The following is a 19,954-nucleotide window of genomic DNA, read 5'->3' on the forward strand; positions in this document are numbered from 1 at the left end:
CGTTCTTTAAACGACGCTATCTTGAATAGTTTAGTTAAAGCGAGCCTCAATGACCTGATTTTCGTCAAGCTCGCACAGGCCCCGCAGGGATTAGCAGCTCGACTTACCCTACGTCGCGAGAGATGCTTATGATAATTATGTGCGTAAACTTTAATAGGTGCGATCATACCAGCACTAATGCACCGGATCCTATCAGAACTCCACAGTTAAGCGTGCTTGGGCGAGAGTAGTTCTAGGATGGGTGACCTCCTGGGAAGTCCTTGTGTTGCACCTTTTTTTTTACGTCGTGCTTACCCTCGTTCTTTAAACGACACTATCTTGAATAGTTTAGCTAAAGCGAGCCTCAATTACCTGATTTTCGGCAAGCTCGCACGGGCCCCGCAGGGATTCGCAGCTCGAGTTACCCTACGTCACGAGACATGCTTATGATAATTGTGTGCGCATACTTTAACAGGTGCGATCATACCAGCACTAATGCACCGGATCCCATCAGAACTCCGCAATTAAGCGTGCTTGGGCGAGTGTAGTACTAGGATGGGTGACCTCTTGAGAAGTCCTCGTGTTTCACCCTTTTTTTTACGTCGTGCTTATCTTCGTTCTTTAAACGAAGCTACCTTGAATAGTTTAGCTAAAGCGAGCCTCAATGACATGATTTTCGGCAAGCTCGCACAGGCCCCACTGGGATTCGCAGCTCGACTTACCCTACGTCGCGAGAGATGCTTATGATAATTATGTGCGCAAACTTTAATAGGTGCGACCATAGCAGCACTAATGCACCGGATCCCATCAAAACTCCGCAGTTAAGCGTGCTTGAGCGAGAGTAGTACTAGGATGGGTGACCTCCTGGGAAGTCCTTGTGTTGCACCTTTTTTTTTACGTCGTGCTTACCCACGTTCTTTAAACGACGCTATCTTGAATAGCTTAGCTAAAGCAAGCCTCAATGACCTGATTTTCGGCAAGCTCGCACGGGCCCCGCAGGGCTTCGCAGATCGACTTAACCTACGTCGCGAGAGATGCTTATGATAATTATGTGCGCATACTTTAATAGGTGCGATCATACCAGCACTAATGTACCGGATCCCATCAGAACTCCGCAGTTAAGCGTGCTTGGGCGAGAGTAGTACTAGGATGGGTGACCTCTTGGGAAGTTCTCGTGCTGCACCACTTCTTTTTTTTTTTTTTTTTAATGTCGTGCTTACCCTCGTTCTTTAAACGACGCTATCTTGAATAGTTTTGCTAAAAAGCGAGCCTCAATTACCTGATTTTCAGCAAGCTCGCACGTGCCCCGCAGGGATTTGTAGCTCGACTTACCCTACGTCACAAGACATACTTATGATAATTGTGTGCGCATACTTTAATATGTGTGATCATACCAGCACTAATGCACCGGATCCCATCAGAACTCCGCAGTTAAGCGTGCTTGGGCGAGAGTAGTACTAGGATGGGTGACCTCCTGGGAAGTTCTTGGGTTGCACCTTTTTTTTTTATTTTTTTTTACGTCGTGCTTACCCTCGTTCTTTAAACGACGCTATCTTGAATAGTTTAGCTAAAGCAAGCCTCAAAAGGAGTGATGGAGTTGGAAGGAGTGGACTCAATCCTAGCGCAAAACAAAATGATGCAACAGCAAATTCAACAACAATTTGAGCAAATGGCCAAGAGGATTGATAGCCTCCAAGTTGCAGCAGTTAACACAAGCCAACCATCATCCACATGGGGGCAAAATGAAGAAACTCAAGAGGAGCAGCAGCAAGAACAAGTCCAGTACATGCACAACCAAAACTCTGGGCCAAATGAAGTCTATGGTGATACTTACAATCCTTCATGGAAGAACCACCCCAACCTCAGATGGGGAGACAACCACAATCAAACTCAACAGCCATGGCAGAGAAACTCAAACCAAAACAATTGGAAAAACACAAATCAAAACAACCAACAGAATAATAGCCAAGTCACATACAGAAAACTGTAAAACACATACTCCAATTCTAACCATCATCCATCCAATAACCAAGCCTCAAGTCAAAACACTTATCCTCAACCCTCAACACCCCACAATCAACCAATCTCACAAGAATCTCAAAGGATTAACAACTTGGAGCTATTAATGGAAAAGATGATGAAAAATCAGGAGATGACATTGAGGAACCAGGAAGCCTCTATGAAAAATATGGAAAGGCAAATTGGACAACTCTTCAAGCAGATTGCCATCGAAAGGCCATCAAGCTCACTACCAAGTGACACCATTCCCAATCCAAAAGAGGAGTGCAAGGCAATACAACTGAGGAGTGGAAAAATCTTGGTGAAAAATGAAGAAGCAACCAAGAAGCCAAAGGAAAGTGACAAGAAACAAGCTGAAGAAGAGAAAGTCAATGACAAGGAGGAGACAGCAAGCAAGCAAACTCAGAATCAAGCTCAAGAAAAAGAAGATCAGCCACAAAAATCAAGAAAGGGAAAGGAAGTAATTGAAGAGCCAACTAAGGACCAAAGGCAGGGAATGAACTTCACACCACCTTTGCCATATCCTCAAAGGTTCAACAAAGAGACTAAGGACCAACACTTCCTAAAATTTCTTGAAATCTTCAAGAAGTTGGAGATCAATATTCCCTTAGCTAAAGCACTTAGCAAATGCCCCTGTATGCAAAATTCTTGAAGGAACTTATCAACAAGAAAAGGAGTTGGCAAGTTAATGAAACTGTACTGCTTACTGAGGAATGCAGAGCACTAATCCAGAAGGGACTTCCTCCCAAACTCGAGGACCCTGGGAGTTTCTTTCTACCCTGCGCCATTGGCAGTATGACCATCAACAAGGCGATGTGTGACTTAGGAGCTAGTATCAATCTAATGGCTGCCTCTCTAGTGAAAAAGCTAAGCATAAAAGAGGTAAAACCAGTACAGATGTCTCTAGAATTGGTGGACAAATCAATGATATGCCCCAGGGGTATAATTGAGAACCTTCTAGTAAAGGTAGACAGATTCATCTTCCCTACAGATTTTGTGATCCTAGATTCGAATCAGGATGAGGGCAACTCCATTATACTGAGAAGACCGTTCTTGGCCACTGCTAGGGCCATCATAGACATAGAGCAAGGAGAATTAACCCTCAGGATGCATGATGAAAGTATCACTCTGAATGTACTGCCAGAAACACAAAACAATAATGAAAAAAAGGATGGTACAGAAACAGACAAAGAGAATCTGCAGTGGAAGGAGGGAATTAACAAGACAAACAACAACTGCCCGCCCAAGCAAGAGATAGATGATACAGCAGGTCAGAAAGAGAAAGAGATTGTGCAAAACAATGAAGAAGCTCAAGAGAACATTGTAGTATTGGCAACTCAGAAAAGGAATTTCAAGAGGAAGCCTGTTGTCAAAGAAGAAGGGTCAACAAAAGAAGGGAAGAAAAACAAAAACAGAATCAAAAAGGGTTGGAAGAACAAAAAAATTCCAACAGAAGGGCTCTCCAAAGGTGACAAAGTGCAATTAGTCTATCAAAAATTGGGTGCAGACCAACAGACTGATGATTACTATACTGTGAGCAAAATACTCTCACTAGAACATGCTGAAATAGAGCACCAAGGAACAAAGAAGAAGCTCACGATCAGAGGGGACAAGTTGAGGCACTACAGTCATCAACCACCATAAAAAGAGGGGGTCAATGTCAAGCTAATGACAATAAACGAGGGCTTCATGAGAGGCAACCCATGATTTATGATTCTTGCTTGCTTTTAAATTCAATAAAGTGTGATCACTTTAGCATGATTTTGAATTTGTCTAGACATCCTTGACAGATGCATACACTGCTTTGAAATACATGCCAGACTTCTAAGTTTGGTGTGCTTGACAGCACACAAAAGTTAACATTTCAAGCATTCTTAGATCATATACTTAATCATTTTGGTGAAGTATATGACCAAACATTAAGTTTGGTGTCTGCATGTGTACGAATTTTGAGAAAAAAAATTTTACTTTTGTTCAGAAAAGCAAAATCATGCAAAGATGGATCATACATTGTTTTGTTTTAGAAATTTATGCTAAGAGATAAATTGGCACTTATGGTGAAAGTATCAATTGTAACAAGCGTTTATTCTAATCACTGAGCAAGAAACAAGTTTGGTGTTCACCAAACCTTGGTTCAGGGACACAATTGATCTTTCACAATTAAGGACCATAATATAAAATGTAAGCATATACCACTTGACCACCATGCTTTAAATAAGTTCTGAAGCATTTCATTGTGATTTAATTAGAAAAAAAAGGGGTTTGAAGAAAAGACAAGAGGAAGGAACGGTTATGACAAGTCAAGAAAAGGATCACATGTGCCTAGAGAGGTGTGCCAATCTTGGAAAGCAAAATCTGCATGCATGCACCATTGGACACCGAAAGAGCATGCAACCAATAGGAAGAGAATCCTTGTCAAGCTTCAACAATACATGCAGGCCATCCATTTCATGAATTTCTATACTATTCAACTCAATCCTCACCCTTCATCATCATAACCGAATGCAATCCTCTCTTGTGATCTTGTTGGGAAACTTGGAAACCTTGTCCATAAATAGCCTCCAACACATCATAAAGAACACTTTCATACAAGCCACTCTCACTCAAAGCACACAATTTCCTTTTCCTCTTCACAATAAAACCGGACATCACTCTAAACACAACCTCACTTATCTCTTCTTCACACACATAATCAATGGCTCCTTCAAGTTCAAGAAGAAGACCAGGAAAGGAACCAATGGTGACAGAACCTCCATCCTATGACACAAAGAGGTTCAAATCCCAATTTCATGAAGCCAGATACAATAGACTCATGAAAACAAAGATTGTCATCCCTGAAATGGGGTTCGAACTAAGGGAAGGAGAATACCCTATTATGCGACAAATCACCAAGGAAAGAAGATGGGATCTTCTGTGCCGTCCCCTCACTGATATTAGTGCGGTGATGATAAGGGAGTTCTATGCCAATGCGGTTAAGAAGAACGAAAACAGCCCATCGTACAAAAGTTATGTTAGAGGTGTTGAAGTGGACTTTAGCCCACCATCAATCACAAGAGCTCTAAAGTTGAGAACCATAACTTACGATGAGCTTAGCTATGAAGACAGACTACGTGGTGATAATGATCCTCATGAAATATTGGAAGGATTATGTATTGAAGGAAGAGACTGGGAAAGAGACTCACAGGGAACGCCGAGTTGTCTGAAGAGACTTGATCTCAGACCCGAGGCAAAGGGGTGGTATGAGGTGGTAAGGGGATCAATACTCCCCACTGCGAATACCTCATCAGTCATAATCAAGAGAGCTCTCCTAACATACTGCATCCTACATGGTGGGGAAATCGACCTTGCCCAACTCATAGCAGATAGCATCCAGGAGATGGCTGAAGACACAAATAAATCAGGTTGGCTTGGGCACCCAAGCACGATCCTGAGATTGTGTAACAAAGCTGGAGTGCTCTTCGAGGATGAAGATACAGAGAAGGTGAAAGGAACCAGAGGAATTACAAAGAGAAAAATGGAAGGTCTTAATGAAGAAGAGGAGGAAGATCAAGAAGAAGAAAGAACTCACAGAAGAAGAAGATCACATAGGAGGGACGAACAAGCTCAGGGTATCATAGATATGAGTCAATTGCAGGAAGTTCTTGATGAAATATCACAACAGAATGTGAAAGCACAAGAGCAGTATTCAAGGCAACAGGAACTCTATCTGCAGCAACAAGAGCAATATCTAGAGCACTGGGAACAATATTCGAAGGACAGGGAGCAAAATGAAGCTTGGCAACACAGAATGGAGGAAAGATTGGAGAGCTGGCAGCAACAATCAATGGCCCAACAACAAGAATTCCAAGCAAATATTCTTGAAGGGCAGAAGGAACAAACAGCAAATCTTAAGGAATCATATGACAAAATGTTCCTAACTCAAGCCAAGTATGAGGAATATACTCACAACCTATACCAGTGGAAGAATATTCATCACACCATGGGAGAGGTTAGACATGTGCAACAATCAGATTGTAATGAGGATGTACAAGCAAGGTTGGAGTATTTAACCCGCTACATGCCAGTACTAAATCCACAAATCAAATCATTTGATCAATGCCAAGAACTTAGAGACCACCAGGCAGCAAAGTCACAGCTTAATGCCCGGGTAGCATTCCAAAGATTAGAGGCAGTTGGGCTCTCAGGTCTCACAGATTCTGTTTGGGAAAGAAAATGTCCTCGTGAAGAAGCTCAAGATTATACACAGACAAGGAAGAAGAGGAAGGGAGAATCCAGTAAATCCAAAAGAATGGAAATGCCTGACAAATAGAGGTGGTGAAGCTCCTTTTCTTACTTTTACTTAAATAAGGAAGATGCATGTCTGAAACATGATATGCCTCCAATTGCTTCATGTTTTACTATTTCTGTTGTTTACATTAGTAGTTAAGTAAGAATAAAATATTTGCATAACAATTGTCATCACTCGTTAACTTGAATACTTTGTTTTGTTTTCCCCTTGCTGTTTGAATAAAAGAAAGATGTTTGATTTAGAAAAGTAATTGTTCAATGTTGCAAAAGTTAGAGTGAAAGTTAATGATGGTGTGTGTTTGATTCAATTGATAGCTCATAGAATAAATGTTGCAGAATGACTTGTTTCTTGAAGCTTAAGCTAGTTTGCTGCTATGATCCTTCAATTAATGAAAGCCCCTTGAAAATAAACCAAAACAGAAAGAAAAGGAAAGAAGAAAAGCCAAAAGTTGGCAAAGAAACAAACAATAAGGCTAGACACCAATAGCTTGGACCCTAGGACATATGCCTGTGGTGTTTGTGTACTAGGATATGCTTGGACAAGTAGGTTCTAAGGAGTATTTTAAAACTTGGCAACTTAGATCAACTGATTTGGGATTGCCAACTGAAAGTCCACAATAAAGAGCAACCTAGCTACAAAACATTTAGTAATCCAAAGAGATGCTGGGCATCAATGATCTTAGGAAGAAAAAAGTGAGCCATGTCTCTGTGGTGAAAAAAAAAATGTTGAGTGAAAATAAGCCAAAGGCCACTGCAACATTTGACACCAAGCCCTTAATAAATAATAAGCTCTGAAATGCAAAAGAAAGAAGAAAAAGCTAACAAGAAAATTAAGCAAAAAGGTAAGGAATCATAGAAGCAACCTTGGTGAACCCTTAAGGAAACATTGTTTGTTTTGACAGCAAGTAATAAATGAGCTATTTTTGATCTGCATAAAACCCCATAAACAAAATTCAACTATTTGCCTAATAACGACATGCATACCTATCTATTTCATTCTATCTTCTCTTATGTTTAAGTGCTTGCTTGGGGACAAGCAAGTTTTAAGTTTGGTGTTGTGATGACAAGTCATCTTAGCCTAGTTTCACTAGCCTTTTTCTTTGTTTTTATTAGGTTTTATGCACTTTCTTGCATTCTAAGTAAGTAATTTGGAATGAAAATGCATGACTTCTTTGAATCAAACAACCACCATGTAATTGATGCTAAATCATGAGGTTTAAGCTAAATTTAATTGATTTTTAACAATTTATAAACCTTGTGAATTTGGTGATACTTTGATTGGTTGTCTTGATTACTTGTAGGTGAAGAAATAAGAAAATAAGAAAAGCGTGGCCTAAGGGACGTTCCAAAAGAAGCAAAATAAGCGTGCCCAAGGGAAGCAAAAGTGTGCCAACATTGAGGAAGAAGGAAGGCTTAGTTGGAAAAATAAACTAAGCTTCACAAGGAATGAAAGGAGAAGGCAAGGTACAAAGCTAAGTTCAAATAGTTAACTGAGCACTAAAGAAAATAAGGAAATGGTACAAAGCTCAGTTAACTAAGTTAACCTTATCGGGGACCTCTCCAAATTAATTCAAGATGAACTTCCAATGAGTGAAGCCACCAAGTTTCGAACTCATGAGCTAAAGGAAGCAAGGAACGCTCCTTGAGTCCTTGCAATGAAAATGAGAAGAAAATAGCCAAAATGCCTCCTCCATGGTTCGAACTTGGAACCACACGCTACTCCCTGCAAGGGAATTCAAGAAGAAATAGCTAGAATGCTTCCTCTAGGATTCGAACTTGGGAATTCCTTGAAACATAAGGAAGGAGTGCCACCAAGCTTGCAAGGAAAATCAAGAAGAAATAGCTTAAATGCTTGAGCCAAGGTTCGAACAAGGGTGCTCTTGGAAACACAAGGGAGGAACACCCACTCATCCAAGGAAATTAGCTCCAAGACTTCCTCCACCAAGATTTGAACTTGGGACCTTGAAGTCTCAAACAAGGCGCTACACAAGGGGAAGCTCAGTTGGTTTTTCCAACTGAGCACTACCTCCCCATTCTCCCCACACCATGACACGGCCAAGGCAACAATTCTGGCGCACCAAGGAGGCTGTCATGCGCACCATGACACGGTCGAGCGCACATTGACACACACCAAAGGCAAGCATAGAGCTCAGTTAAATTTTTCAACTGAGCTCTATTGAAAATCAACATGACCAAGGGCTGGGCGCACCAAATTTGACACGGATGGCAACACTTGAGTGCTCAGTTGGTTTTTCCAACTGAGCTTACCCCTGGGAGGTGCATTTGGGCTAAAAATTGAATTAAAAATCCAACTTAATTCATTTCTTCACCAAATCAAAAGCCCATCCAAATTCCAAAATCTAAGAATAGAAAGTGTATAAATAGGAGTTAGTTTGATGTAATTAGGACCTTTTGATACCTCTAGACTTTACTTTGAATTTTCCTTTTAACTTTCATTTTCATTTTGAGTTTTTACTTTTGAATTTAGATTTCTGAGAACTTGGAAGGAGAATTGATCTCTCTTCTTCTTGGTTCTTGCTTGAGCACCCTTTTATTTTCTTGCTTTGGATCTTGGGTATAGAATTGAAGAACTTCTGTTTCAATCTCACCTTGAGATCTTGTTTAATTTTTCTGCATAATTGAATTCCAATTTCCATTTACTGCTTCATCTTCTACTCTTTCTGCAATTTACTTTTCAGTTTCTTTTGCAATTGTTCTTGTTGGATCAAGGAAGGATTTGAGATCTAGACTTGTTATCTAGTCTCTTCCACTCCTGAGATCTTCAACCTCTTTTACTTTGCTGCAAATTAAGCATTGCTTTCTCTGTTTTTAAATTCTCAAAGCATTTTACTCTTCTGTTTAAGATCTACTTCACTGCAATTCAATTTTCTCTTTTAAGTTTAATGCAATTTACTTGTTCTTGTTTAATTTCTGCAATCCCAACTCCCAATCCCTTTTACAATTCAAGCAATTTACGTTTCTTGCACTTTAAGCTTCAGCCATTTACATTACTTGCAATCTAAGTTTCTGCAATTTAATTTACTTGCACTTTAAGATTCAGCTCCTTTACTTTCCTGCTCTTTAATTTACTGCAATTTCCCCTTCTCCCTTTACATTTCATGCAATTTAATTTCTGCAAATTACAAACCACTCAACCAATACTTGATTCGCTTGACTAAATCAACCACTAAACTAAAATTGCTCAATCCTTCAATCCCTGTGGGATCGACCTCACTCATGTGAGTTATTATTACTTGATGCGACCCGGTCCACTTGCCGGTGAGTTTTGTGTTGGATCATTTTCCACACATCAGATCATACCAGCACTAATGCACTGGATCCCATCAGAACTCCGCATTTAAGCTTGCTTGCGCGAGAGTAGTACTAGGATGGGTGACCTCCTGGGAAGTCCTTGTGTCGCACCTTTTTTTTTACGTCGTTCTTACCATCGTTCTTTAAATGACGCTATCTTGAATAGTTTAGCTAAAGCGAGCCTCAACTACCTGATTTTCGGCAAGCTCGCACGGGCCCCGCAGGGATTCGCAGCTCGACTTACCCTACGTCGCGAGAGATGCTTATGATAATTATGTGCGCAAACTTTAATAGGTGCGATCATACCAGCACTAATGCACCGGATCCCATCAGAACTCTGCAGTTAAGTGTGCTTGGGCGAGAGTAGTACTAGGATGGGTGACTTCCTGGGAAGTCCTCATGTTGCACCTCTTTCTTTTCCTTTTTTTTTTACGTTGTGCTTACCCTCGTTCTTTAAACGACGCTATCTTGAATAGTTTAGCTAAAGCGAGCCTCAATGACCTGATTTTTGGCAGGCTCGCACAGGCCCCGCAGGGATTCGCAGCTCGACTTACCCTACGTCGCGAGAGATGCTTATGATAATTATGTGCGCAAACTTTAATAGGTGCGATCATACCAGCACTAATGCACCGGATCCTATCAGAACTCCGCAGTTAAGCGTGCTTGTACGAGAGTAGTACTAGGATGGGTGACCTCCTAGGAAGTCCTTGGGTTGCACCTTTTTTTTTAAGTCGTGCTTACCCTCGTTCTTTAAACGACGCTATCTTGAATAGTTTAGCTAAAGCAAGCCTCAATGACCTGATTTTCGGCAAGCTCGCACAGGCCCCGCAGGGATTCGTAGCTCGACTTACCCTACGTCGCGAGAGATGCTTATGATAATTATGTGCGCAAACTTTAATAGTTGCAATCATACCAGCACTAATGCACCGGATCCCATCAGAACTCTGAAGTTAAGCGTGCTGGGGCGAGAGTAGTACTAGGATGGGTGACCTCCTGGGAAGTCCTCGTGTTGCACCTTTTTTTTTTACATCGTGCTTACCCTCTTTCTTTAAACGACGCTATCTTGAATAGTTTAGCTAAAGCGAGCCTCAATGACCTGATTTTTGGCAGGCTCGCACAGGCTCCGCAGGATTCGCAGCTCGACTAACCCTACGTCGCGAGAGATGCTTATGATAATTATGTGCGCAAACTTTAATGGGTGCAATCATAGCAGCACTAATGCAGCGGATCCCATCAGAACTCCGCAGTTAAGCGTGCTTGGGCGAGAGTAGTACTAGGATGGGTGACCTCCTAGGAAGTCCTTGTGTTGCACCATTTTTTTTTACGTCGTGCTTACCCTCGTTCTTTAAACGACGCTATCTTGAATAGTTTAGCTAAAGCGAGCCTCAATGACCTGATTTTTGGCAGGCTCGCACAGGCCCCGCAGGATTCGCAGCTCGACTAACCCTACGTCGCGAGAGATGCTTATGATAATTATGTGAGCAAACTTTAATGGGTGCAATCATACCAGCACTAATGCAGCGGATCCCAACAGAACTCCGCAGTTAAGCGTGCTTGGGCGAGAGTAGTACTAGGATGGGTGACCTCCTGGGAAGTCCTCGTGTTGCACCTTTTTTTTTTACGTCGTGCTTACCCTCGTTCTTTAAACGACGCTATCTTGAATAGTTTAGCTAAAGCGAGCCTCAATGACCTGATTTTCGGCAAGCTCGCACAGGCCCCGCAGGGATTCGCAGCTCGACTTACCCTACGTCGCGAGAGATGCTTATGATAATTATGTGCGCAAACTTTAATAGGTGCGATCATACCAGCACTAATACACCGGATCCTATCAGAACTCCGCAGTTAAGCGTGCTTGTGCGAGAGTAGTACTAGGATGGGTGACCTCCTGGGAAGTCCTTGTGTTGCACCTTTTTTTTTACGTCGTGCTTACCCTCGTTCTTTAAACGACGCTATCTTGAATAGTTTAGCTAAAGCAAGCCTCAATGACCTGATTTTCGGCAAGCTCGCACGGTTCCCACAGGGATTCGCAGCTCGACTTACCCTACGTCGCTAGAGATGCTTATGATAATTATGTGCGCAAACTTTAATAGGTGCGATCATACCAGCACTAATGCACCGGATCCTATCAGAACTCCGCAGTTAAGCGTCCTTGGGTGGGAGTAGTACTAGGATGGGTGACCTCCTGGAAAGTCCTCGTGTTGCACCTTTTTTTTTACGTCGTGCTTACCCTCGTTCTTTAAACGACGCTATCTTGAATAGTTTAGCTAATGCGAGCCTCAATGACCTGATTTTGGGCAAGCTCGCACAGGCCCCGCAGGGATTCGCAGCTCGACTTACCCTACATCGCAAAAGATGCTTATGATAATTATGTGCGCAAACTTTAATAGGTGCGATCATACCAGCACTAATGCATCGGATCCTATCAGAACTCCGCAGTTAAGCGTGCTTGGGCGAGAGTAGTACTAGGATGGGTGACCTCCTGGGAAGTCCTTGTGTTGCACCTTTTTTTTTTACGTCGTGCTTACCCTCGTTCTTTAAACAACGCTATCTTGAATAGTTTAGCTAAAGCGAGCCTCAATGACCTGATTTTCGGCAGGCTCGCACAGGCACCGCAGGGATTCGCAGCTCGACTTACCCTACGTCGCGAGAGATGCTTATGATAATTATGTGCGCAAACGTTAATAGGTGCGATCATACCAGCACAAATGCACCGGATCCCATCAGAACTCCGCAGTTAAGCGTGATTTGGCGAGAGTAGTACTAGGATGGGTGACCTCTTGGGAAGTTCTCGTGTTGCACCTCTTATTTTTTTTTTACGTCGTGCTTACCCTCGTTCTTTAAACGACGCTATCATGAATAGTTTAGCTAAAGCAAGCCTCAATTACCTTATTTTCGGCAACCTCGCACGAGCCCCGCAGGGATTCGCAGCTCGACTTACCCTACGTCGCGAGACATGCTTATGATAATTGTGTGCACATACTTTAAAAGGTGCGATCATACCAGCACTAATGCACCGGATCCCATCAGAACTCCGCAGTTAAGCGTGCTTGGGCGAGAGTAGTACTAGGATGGGTGACCTCTTGGGAAGTCCTAGTGTTGCACCTTTTTTTTTTACGTCGTGCTTACCCTCGTTCTTTAAACGACGCTATCTTGAATAGTTTAGCTAAAGCGAGCCTCAATGACCTGATTTTTGGCAAGCTCGCAAAGGCCCCGCAGGATTCGCAGCTCGACTTACCCTACGTCGCGAGAGATGCTTATGATAATTATGTGCGCAAACTTTAATGGGTGCGATCATACCAGCACTAATGCACCGGATCCCATCAGAACTCCGCAGTTAAGCGTGGTTGGGCAAGAGTAGTACTAGGATGGGTGACCTCCTGGGAAGTCCTCGTGTTGCACCTTTTTTTTTACGTCGTGCTTACCCTCGTTCTTTAAACGACGCTATCTTGAATAGTTTAGCTAATGCGAGCCTCAATGACCTGATTTTTGGCAAGTTCGCACAGGCCCCGCAGGGATTCGCAGCTCGACTTACCCTACGTCGCAAAAGATGCTTATGATAATTATGTGCGCAAACTTTAATAGGTGCGATCATACCAGCACTAATGCATCGGATCCTATCAGAACTCCGCAGTTTAGCGTGCTTGGGCGAGAGTAGTACTAGGATGGGTGACCTCCTGGGGAGTCCTTGTGTTGCACCTTTTTTTTTTACGTCGTGCTTACCCTCGTTCTTTAAACGACGCTATCTTGAATAGTTTAGCTAAAGCGAGCCTCAATGACCTGATTTTCGGCAGGCTCGCACAGGCCCCGCAGGGATTCGCAGCTCGACTTACCCAACGTCGCGAGAGATGCTTATGATAATTATGTGCGCAAACTTTAATAGGTGCGATCATACCAGCACTAATGCATCGGATCCTATCAGAACTCCGCAGTTTAGCGTGCTTGGGCGAGAGTAGTACTAGGATGGGTGACCTCTTGGGAAGTCCTAGTGTTGCACCTTTTTTTTTTACGTTGTGCTTACCCTCGTTCTTTAAACGATGCTATCTTGAATAGTTTAGCTAAAGCGAGCCTCAATGACCTGATTTTTGGTAGGCTCGCACAGGCCCCGCAGGGATTCGCAGCTCGACTTAACCTACGTCACGAGAGATGATTATGATAATTATGTGCGCAAACTTTAATAGGTGCGGTCATACCAGCACTAATGCACCGGATCCCATCAGAACTCCGCAGTTAAGCGTGCTTGGGAAAGAGTAGTACTAGGATGGGTGACCTCCTGGGAAGTCCTCGTGTTGCACCTTTTTTTTTTTACATCGTGCTTACCCTCGTTCTTTAAACGACGCTATCTTGAATAGTTTCGCTAAAGCGAGCCTCAATTACCTTATTTTCGGCAAGCTCGCACGGTCCCCGCATGGATTCGCAGCTCGACTTACCCTACGTCGCGAGACATGCTTATGATAATTGTGTGCGCATACTTTAATAGGTGCGATCATACCAGCACTAATGCACCGGATCCCATCAGAACTCCGCAGTTACGCGTGCTTGGGCGAGAGTAGTACTAGGATGGGTGACCTCTTGGGAAGTCCTCGTGTTGCACCTTTTGTTTTTACGTTGTGCTTACCCTCATTCTTTAAACGACGCTATCTTGAATTGTTTAGCTAAAGCGAGCCTCAATGACGTGATTTTTGGCAGGCTCGCACAGGCCCCACAGGATTCGCAGCTCGACTTACCCTACGTCGCGAGAGATGCTTATGATAATTATGTGCGCAAACTTTAATGGGTGCGATCATACCAGCACTAATGCACCGGATCCTATCAAAACTCCGCAGTTAAGCGTGCTTAGGCAAGAGTAGTACTAGGATGGGTGACCTCCTGGGAAGTCCTCGTGTTGCACCTTTTTTTTTTACGTCGTGCTTACCCTCGTTCTTTAAACGACGCTATCTTGAATAGTTTAGCTAAAGGGAGCCTCAATGACCTGATTTTCGGCAAGCTCGCACAGGCCCCGCAGGGATTCGCAGCTCGACTTACCCTACGTCGCGAAAGATGCTTATGATAATTATGTGCGCAAACTTTAATAGGTGCGATCATACCAGCACTAATGCATCGGGTCCTATTAGAACTCCGCAGTTAAGCGTGCTTGGGCGAGAGTAGTACTAGGATGGGTGACCTCCTAGGAAGTCCTTGTGTTGCACCTTTTTTTTTTACGTCGTTCTTACCCTCGTTCTTTAAACGACGCTATCTTGAATAGTTTAGCTAAAGCGAGCCTCAATGACCTGATTTTCGGCAGGCTCGCACAGGCCCCGCAGGGATTCGCAGCTCGACTTACCCTACGTCGCGAGAGATGCTTATGATAATTATGTCCGCAAACTTTAATAGGTGCGATCATACCAGCACTAATGCACCGGATCCCATCAGAACTCCGCAGTTAAGCGTGCTTGGGCGAGAGTAGTACTAGGATGGGTGACCTCTTGGGAAGTCCTCGTGTTGCACCTTTTTTTTTTACGTTGTGCTTACCCTCATTTTTTAAACGACGCTATCTTGAATAGTTTAGCTAAAGCGAGCCTCAATGACCTGATTTTCGGCAGGCTCGCACAGGCCCCGCAGGGATTCGCAGCTCGACTTGCCCTACGCCGCGAGAGATGCTTATGATAATTATGTGCGCAAACTTTAATAGGTGCGATCATACCAGCACTAATGCACCGGATCCCATCAGAACTCCGCAGTTAAAGGTGGTTGGGCGAGAGTAGTACTAGGATGGGTGACCTCTTAGGAAGTCCTCGTGTTGCACGTTTTTTTTTTACGTTGTGCTTACCCTCATTCTTTAAGCGACGCTATCTTGAATAGTTTAGCTAAAGCGAGCCTCAATGACGTGATTTTTGGCAGGCTCGCACAGGCCCCGCAGGGATTCGCAGCTCGACTTACCCTACATCGCGAGAGATGATTATGATAATTATGTGCGCAAACTTTAATAGGTGCGATCATACCAGCACTAATGCACCGGAACCCACCAGAACTCCGCAGTTAAGCGTGCTCGGGCAAGAGTAGTACTAGGATGGGTGACCTCCTGGGAAGTCCTCGTGTTGCACCTTTTTTTTTACGTCGTGCTTACCCTCGTTCTTTAAACGACGCTATCTTGAATAGTTTAGCTAAAGCGAGCCTCAATGACGTGATTTTTGGCAGGCTCGCACAGGCCCCGCAGGGATTCGCAGCTCGACTTACCCTACGTCGCGAGAGATGATTATGATAATTATGTGCGCAAACTTTAATAGGTGCGATCATACTATCACTAATGCACCGGATCCTATCAGAACTCCGCAGTTAAGCGTCCTTGGGTGAGAGTAGTACTAGGATGGGTAACCTCCTGGGAAGTCCTTGTGTTGCACATTTTTTTCCTTTTTTTTTTACGTCGTGCTTACCCTTGTTCTTTAAACGACGCTATCTTTAATTGTTTAGCTAAAGCGAGCCTCAATTACCTGATTTTCGGCAAGCTCGCACGGTTCCGCAGGGATTCGCAGCTCGACTTACCCTACGTCGCGAGACATGCTTATGATAATTGTGTGCGCATACTTTAATAGATGCGATCATACCAGCACTAATGCACCGGATCCCATCAGAACTCTGCAGTTAAGCGTGCTTGGGAGAGAGTGGTACTAGGATGGGTAACTTCCTGGGAAGTCCTCGTGTTGCACGTTTTTTTTTACGTCGTGCTTACTCTCGTTCTTTAAACGATGCTATCTTGAATAGTTTCGCTAAAGCGAGCCTCAATGACCTGATTTACGGCAGGCTCGCACAGGCCCCGCAGGGATTCGCAGCTCGACTTACCCTACATCGCGAGAGATGCATATGATAATTATGTGCGCAAACTTTAATGGGTGCGATCATACCAGCACTAATGCACCGGATCCCATCAAAACTCCGCAGTTAAGCGTGCTTAGGCAAGAGTAGTACTAGGATGGGTGACCTCTTGGGAAGTCCTTGTGTTGCACCTTTTTTTTTTACGTCGTGCTTACCCTCGTTCTTTAAACGACGCTATCTTGAATAGTTTAGCTAAAGCGAGCCTCAATGACCTGATTTTTGGCAGGCTCGCAAAGGCCCCGCAGGATTCGCAGCTCGACTTACCCTACGTCGCGAGACATGCTTATGATAATTGTGTGCGCATACTTTAATAGATGCGATCATACCAGCACTAATGCACCGGATCCCATCAGAACTCTGCAGTTAAGCGTGCTTGGGAGAGAGTAGTACTAGGATGGGTAACTTCCTGGGAAGTCCTCGTGTTGCACGTTTTTTTTTACGTCGTGCTTACTCTCGTTCTTTAAACGATGCTATCTTGAATAGTTTCGCTAAAGCGAGCCTCAATGACCTGATTTACGGCAGGCTCGCACAGGCCCCGCAGGGATTCGCAGCTCGACTTACCCTACATCGCGAGAGATGCATATGATAATTATGTGCGCAAACTTTAATGGGTGCGATCATACCAGCACTAATGCACTGGATCCCATCAAAACTCCGCAGTTAAGCGTGCTTAGGCAAGAGTAGTACTAGGATGGGTGACCTCTTAGGAAGTCCTTGTGTTGCACCTTTTGTTTTTACGTTGTGCTTACCCTCATTCTTTAAACGACGCTATCTTGAATTGTTTAGCTAAAGCGAGCCTCAATGACGTGATTTTTGGCAGGCTCGCACAGGCCCCACAGGATTCGCAGCTCGACTTACCCTACGTCGCGAGAGATGCTTATTATAATTATGTGCGCAAACTTTAATGGGTGCGATCATACCAGCACTAATGCACCGGATCCCATCAAAACTCCGCAGTTAAGCGTGCTTAGGCAAGAGTAGTACTAGGATGGGTGACCTCCTGGGAAGTCCTCGTGTTGCACCTTTTTTTTTTACGTCGTGCTTACCCTCGTTCTTTAAACGACGCTATCTTGAATAGTTTAGCTAAAGGGAGCCTCAATGACCTGATTTTCGGCAAGCTCGCACAGGCCCCGCAGGGATTCGCAGCTCGACTTACCCTACGTCGCGAAAGATGCTTATGATAATTATGTGCGCAAACTTTAATAGGTGCGATCATACCAGCACTAATGCATCGGGTCCTATTAGAACTCCGCAGTTAAGCGTGCTTGGGCGAGAGTAGTACTAGGATGGGTGACCTCCTAGGAAGTCCTTGTGTTGCACCTTTTTTTTTTACGTCGTTCTTACCCTCGTTCTTTAAACGACGCTATCTTGAATAGTTTAGCTAAAGCGAGCCTCAATGACCTGATTTTCGGCAGGCTCGCACAGGCCCCGCAGGGATTCGCAGCTCGACTTACCCTACGTCGCGAGAGATGCTTATGATAATTATGTCCGCAAACTTTAATAGGTGCGATCATACCAGCACTAATGCACCGGATCCCATCAGAACTCCGCAGTTAAGCGTGCTTGGGCGAGAGTAGTACTAGGATGGGTGACCTCTTGGGAAGTCCTCGTGTTGCACCTTTTTTTTTTACGTTGTGCTTACCCTCATTCTTTAAACGACGCTATCTTGAATAGTTTAGCTAAAGCGAGCCTCAATGACCTGATTTTCGGCAGGCTCGCACAGGCCCCGCAGGGATTCGCAGCTCGACTTGCCCTACGCCGCAAGAGATGCTTATGATAATTATGTGCGCAAACTTTAATAGGTGCGATCATACCAGCACTAATGCACCGGATCCCATCAGAACTCCGCAGTTAAAGGTGGTTGGGCGAGAGTAGTACTAGGATGGGTGACCTCTTAGGAAGTCCTCGTGTTGCACGTTTTTTTTTTACGTTGTGCTTACCCTCATTCTTTAAGCGACGCTATCTTGAATAGTTTAGCTAAAGCGAGCCTCAATGACGTGATTTTTGGCAGGCTCGCACAGGCCCCGCAGGGATTCGCAGCTCGACTTACCCTACGTCGCGAGACATGCTTATGATAATTGTGTGCGCATACTTTAACAGGTGTGATCATACCAGCACTAATGCACCGGAACCCACCAGAACTCCGCAGTTAAGCGTGCTCGGGCAAGAGTAGTACTAGGATGGGTGACCTCCTGGGAAGTCCTCGTGTTGCACCTTTTTTTTTACGTCGTGCTTACCCTCGTTCTTTAAACGACGCTATCTTGAATAGTTTAGCTAAAGCGAGCCTCAATGACGTGATTTTTGGCAGGCTCGCACAGGCCCCGCAGGGATTCGCAGCTCGACTTACCCTACGTCGCGAGAGATGATTATGATAATTATGTGCGCAAACTTTAATAGGTGCGATCATACTATCACTAATGCACCGGATCCTATCAGAACTCCGCAGTTAAGCGTCCTTGGGTGAGAGTAGTACTAGGATGGGTAACCTCCTGGGAAGTCCTTGTGTTGCACATTTTTTTCCTTTTTTTTTTACGTCGTGCTTACCCTTGTTCTTTAAACGACGCTATCTTTAATTGTTTAGCTAAAGCGAGCCTCAATTACCTGATTTTCGGCAAGCTCGCACGGTTCCGCAGGGATTCGCAGCTCGACTTACCCTACGTCGCGAGACATGCTTATGATAATTGTGTGCGCATACTTTAATAGATGCGATCATACCAGCACTAATGCACCGGATCCCATCAGAACTCTGCAGTTAAGCGTGCTTGGGAGAGAGTAGTACTAGGATGGGTAACTTCCTGGGAAGTCCTCGTGTTGCACGTTTTTTTTTACGTCGTGCTTACTCTCGTTCTTTAAACGATGCTATCTTGAATAGTTTCGCTAAAGCGAGCCTCAATGACCTGATTTACGGCAGGCTCGCACAGGCCCCGCAGGGATTCGCAGCTCGACTTACCCTACATCGCGAGAGATGCATATGATAATTATGTGCGCAAACTTTAATGGGTGCGATCATACCAGCACTAATGCACCGGATCCCATCAAAACTCCGCAGTTAAGCGTGCTTAGGCAAGAGTAGTACTAGGATGGGTGACCTCTTGGGAAGTCCTTGTGTTGCACCTTTTTTTTTTACGTCGTGCTTACCCTCGTTCTTTAAACGACGCTATCTTGAATAGTTTAGCTAAAGCGAGCCTCAATGACCTGATTTTTGGCAGGCTCGCAAAGGCCCCGCAGGATTCGCAGCTCGACTTACCCTACGTCGCGAGAGATGCTTATGATAATTATGTGCGCAAACTTTAATGGGTGCGATCATACCAGCACTAATGCACCGGATCCCATCAGAACTCCGCAGTTAAGCGTGGTTGGGCAAGAGTAGTACTAGGATGGGTGACCTCCTGGGAAGTCCTCGTGTTGCACCTTTTTTTTTACGTCGTGCTTACCCTCGTTCTTTAAACGACGCTATCTTGAATAGTTTAGCTAATGCGAGCCTCAATGACCTGATTTTTGGCAAGTT

The 19,954-nt window shown here is 44.1% G+C and overlaps 20 non-coding genes and 19 pseudogenes across 20 annotated transcripts; all 39 read left to right on the forward strand.

The window, feature by feature from the left end:
* The first annotated feature begins 155 nt into the window (after window positions 1–155).
* LOC148560919 (5S ribosomal RNA) lies at window positions 156–274 on the forward strand (annotated as a pseudogene).
* Window positions 275–452: 178 nt separating this feature from the next.
* LOC148560920 (5S ribosomal RNA) lies at window positions 453–571 on the forward strand (annotated as a pseudogene).
* Window positions 572–749: 178 nt separating this feature from the next.
* LOC148560921 (5S ribosomal RNA) lies at window positions 750–868 on the forward strand. Its single transcript, XR_015891607.1, has one exon. It is a non-coding gene; the product is annotated as a 5S ribosomal RNA (ribosomal RNA).
* A 178-nt stretch (window positions 869–1,046) lies between these two features.
* On the forward strand, window positions 1,047–1,165 carry LOC148560922 (5S ribosomal RNA). The gene has a single exon (XR_015890933.1). It is a non-coding gene; the product is annotated as a 5S ribosomal RNA (ribosomal RNA).
* Window positions 1,166–1,359: 194 nt separating this feature from the next.
* Window positions 1,360–1,478, forward strand: LOC148560923 (5S ribosomal RNA). The gene has a single exon (XR_015890911.1). It is a non-coding gene; the product is annotated as a 5S ribosomal RNA (ribosomal RNA).
* An 8,411-nt stretch (window positions 1,479–9,889) lies between these two features.
* On the forward strand, window positions 9,890–10,008 carry LOC148560924 (5S ribosomal RNA). Its single transcript, XR_015891690.1, has one exon. It is a non-coding gene; the product is annotated as a 5S ribosomal RNA (ribosomal RNA).
* A 191-nt stretch (window positions 10,009–10,199) lies between these two features.
* LOC148560925 (5S ribosomal RNA) lies at window positions 10,200–10,318 on the forward strand (annotated as a pseudogene).
* Window positions 10,319–10,496: 178 nt separating this feature from the next.
* LOC148560926 (5S ribosomal RNA) lies at window positions 10,497–10,615 on the forward strand. The gene has a single exon (XR_015890682.1). It is a non-coding gene; the product is annotated as a 5S ribosomal RNA (ribosomal RNA).
* Window positions 10,616–10,793: 178 nt separating this feature from the next.
* On the forward strand, window positions 10,794–10,912 carry LOC148560927 (5S ribosomal RNA; annotated as a pseudogene).
* Window positions 10,913–11,090: 178 nt separating this feature from the next.
* LOC148560928 (5S ribosomal RNA) lies at window positions 11,091–11,209 on the forward strand. Its single transcript, XR_015891545.1, has one exon. It is a non-coding gene; the product is annotated as a 5S ribosomal RNA (ribosomal RNA).
* A 179-nt stretch (window positions 11,210–11,388) lies between these two features.
* LOC148560929 (5S ribosomal RNA) lies at window positions 11,389–11,507 on the forward strand. The gene has a single exon (XR_015891450.1). It is a non-coding gene; the product is annotated as a 5S ribosomal RNA (ribosomal RNA).
* Window positions 11,508–11,685: 178 nt separating this feature from the next.
* On the forward strand, window positions 11,686–11,804 carry LOC148560930 (5S ribosomal RNA; annotated as a pseudogene).
* Window positions 11,805–11,982: 178 nt separating this feature from the next.
* On the forward strand, window positions 11,983–12,101 carry LOC148560931 (5S ribosomal RNA). The gene has a single exon (XR_015891257.1). It is a non-coding gene; the product is annotated as a 5S ribosomal RNA (ribosomal RNA).
* A 179-nt stretch (window positions 12,102–12,280) lies between these two features.
* On the forward strand, window positions 12,281–12,399 carry LOC148560932 (5S ribosomal RNA). Its single transcript, XR_015891420.1, has one exon. It is a non-coding gene; the product is annotated as a 5S ribosomal RNA (ribosomal RNA).
* Window positions 12,400–12,583: 184 nt separating this feature from the next.
* LOC148560933 (5S ribosomal RNA) lies at window positions 12,584–12,702 on the forward strand. Its single transcript, XR_015889959.1, has one exon. It is a non-coding gene; the product is annotated as a 5S ribosomal RNA (ribosomal RNA).
* A 178-nt stretch (window positions 12,703–12,880) lies between these two features.
* LOC148560934 (5S ribosomal RNA) lies at window positions 12,881–12,999 on the forward strand. Its single transcript, XR_015891472.1, has one exon. It is a non-coding gene; the product is annotated as a 5S ribosomal RNA (ribosomal RNA).
* Window positions 13,000–13,177: 178 nt separating this feature from the next.
* Window positions 13,178–13,296, forward strand: LOC148560935 (5S ribosomal RNA; annotated as a pseudogene).
* Window positions 13,297–13,475: 179 nt separating this feature from the next.
* LOC148560936 (5S ribosomal RNA) lies at window positions 13,476–13,594 on the forward strand (annotated as a pseudogene).
* Window positions 13,595–13,773: 179 nt separating this feature from the next.
* LOC148560937 (5S ribosomal RNA) lies at window positions 13,774–13,892 on the forward strand. Its single transcript, XR_015891222.1, has one exon. It is a non-coding gene; the product is annotated as a 5S ribosomal RNA (ribosomal RNA).
* Window positions 13,893–14,072: 180 nt separating this feature from the next.
* Window positions 14,073–14,191, forward strand: LOC148560938 (5S ribosomal RNA). Its single transcript, XR_015890487.1, has one exon. It is a non-coding gene; the product is annotated as a 5S ribosomal RNA (ribosomal RNA).
* A 178-nt stretch (window positions 14,192–14,369) lies between these two features.
* LOC148560939 (5S ribosomal RNA) lies at window positions 14,370–14,488 on the forward strand (annotated as a pseudogene).
* A 179-nt stretch (window positions 14,489–14,667) lies between these two features.
* On the forward strand, window positions 14,668–14,786 carry LOC148560940 (5S ribosomal RNA; annotated as a pseudogene).
* A 179-nt stretch (window positions 14,787–14,965) lies between these two features.
* On the forward strand, window positions 14,966–15,084 carry LOC148560941 (5S ribosomal RNA). Its single transcript, XR_015888694.1, has one exon. It is a non-coding gene; the product is annotated as a 5S ribosomal RNA (ribosomal RNA).
* A 179-nt stretch (window positions 15,085–15,263) lies between these two features.
* LOC148560942 (5S ribosomal RNA) lies at window positions 15,264–15,382 on the forward strand (annotated as a pseudogene).
* A 179-nt stretch (window positions 15,383–15,561) lies between these two features.
* On the forward strand, window positions 15,562–15,680 carry LOC148560943 (5S ribosomal RNA). The gene has a single exon (XR_015891631.1). It is a non-coding gene; the product is annotated as a 5S ribosomal RNA (ribosomal RNA).
* Window positions 15,681–15,858: 178 nt separating this feature from the next.
* LOC148560944 (5S ribosomal RNA) lies at window positions 15,859–15,977 on the forward strand (annotated as a pseudogene).
* Window positions 15,978–16,164: 187 nt separating this feature from the next.
* Window positions 16,165–16,283, forward strand: LOC148560945 (5S ribosomal RNA; annotated as a pseudogene).
* Window positions 16,284–16,461: 178 nt separating this feature from the next.
* Window positions 16,462–16,580, forward strand: LOC148560946 (5S ribosomal RNA). The gene has a single exon (XR_015891785.1). It is a non-coding gene; the product is annotated as a 5S ribosomal RNA (ribosomal RNA).
* A 178-nt stretch (window positions 16,581–16,758) lies between these two features.
* Window positions 16,759–16,877, forward strand: LOC148560947 (5S ribosomal RNA; annotated as a pseudogene).
* A 178-nt stretch (window positions 16,878–17,055) lies between these two features.
* Window positions 17,056–17,174, forward strand: LOC148560948 (5S ribosomal RNA; annotated as a pseudogene).
* Window positions 17,175–17,352: 178 nt separating this feature from the next.
* LOC148560949 (5S ribosomal RNA) lies at window positions 17,353–17,471 on the forward strand (annotated as a pseudogene).
* A 179-nt stretch (window positions 17,472–17,650) lies between these two features.
* Window positions 17,651–17,769, forward strand: LOC148560950 (5S ribosomal RNA; annotated as a pseudogene).
* A 179-nt stretch (window positions 17,770–17,948) lies between these two features.
* Window positions 17,949–18,067, forward strand: LOC148560951 (5S ribosomal RNA). The gene has a single exon (XR_015888695.1). It is a non-coding gene; the product is annotated as a 5S ribosomal RNA (ribosomal RNA).
* A 179-nt stretch (window positions 18,068–18,246) lies between these two features.
* Window positions 18,247–18,365, forward strand: LOC148560952 (5S ribosomal RNA; annotated as a pseudogene).
* A 179-nt stretch (window positions 18,366–18,544) lies between these two features.
* LOC148560953 (5S ribosomal RNA) lies at window positions 18,545–18,663 on the forward strand. Its single transcript, XR_015891804.1, has one exon. It is a non-coding gene; the product is annotated as a 5S ribosomal RNA (ribosomal RNA).
* Window positions 18,664–18,841: 178 nt separating this feature from the next.
* Window positions 18,842–18,960, forward strand: LOC148560954 (5S ribosomal RNA; annotated as a pseudogene).
* A 187-nt stretch (window positions 18,961–19,147) lies between these two features.
* Window positions 19,148–19,266, forward strand: LOC148560955 (5S ribosomal RNA; annotated as a pseudogene).
* Window positions 19,267–19,444: 178 nt separating this feature from the next.
* LOC148560956 (5S ribosomal RNA) lies at window positions 19,445–19,563 on the forward strand. Its single transcript, XR_015891787.1, has one exon. It is a non-coding gene; the product is annotated as a 5S ribosomal RNA (ribosomal RNA).
* Window positions 19,564–19,741: 178 nt separating this feature from the next.
* Window positions 19,742–19,860, forward strand: LOC148560957 (5S ribosomal RNA). Its single transcript, XR_015891473.1, has one exon. It is a non-coding gene; the product is annotated as a 5S ribosomal RNA (ribosomal RNA).
* The last annotated feature ends 94 nt before the right edge of the window (window positions 19,861–19,954 follow it).

The sequence above is a fragment of the Arachis ipaensis genome, chromosome B6 (genome assembly GCF_059453495.1).
Source record: "Arachis ipaensis isolate K30076 ecotype BB chromosome B6, ASM5945349v1, whole genome shotgun sequence".
Classification (NCBI taxonomy): domain Eukaryota; kingdom Viridiplantae; phylum Streptophyta; class Magnoliopsida; order Fabales; family Fabaceae; genus Arachis; species Arachis ipaensis.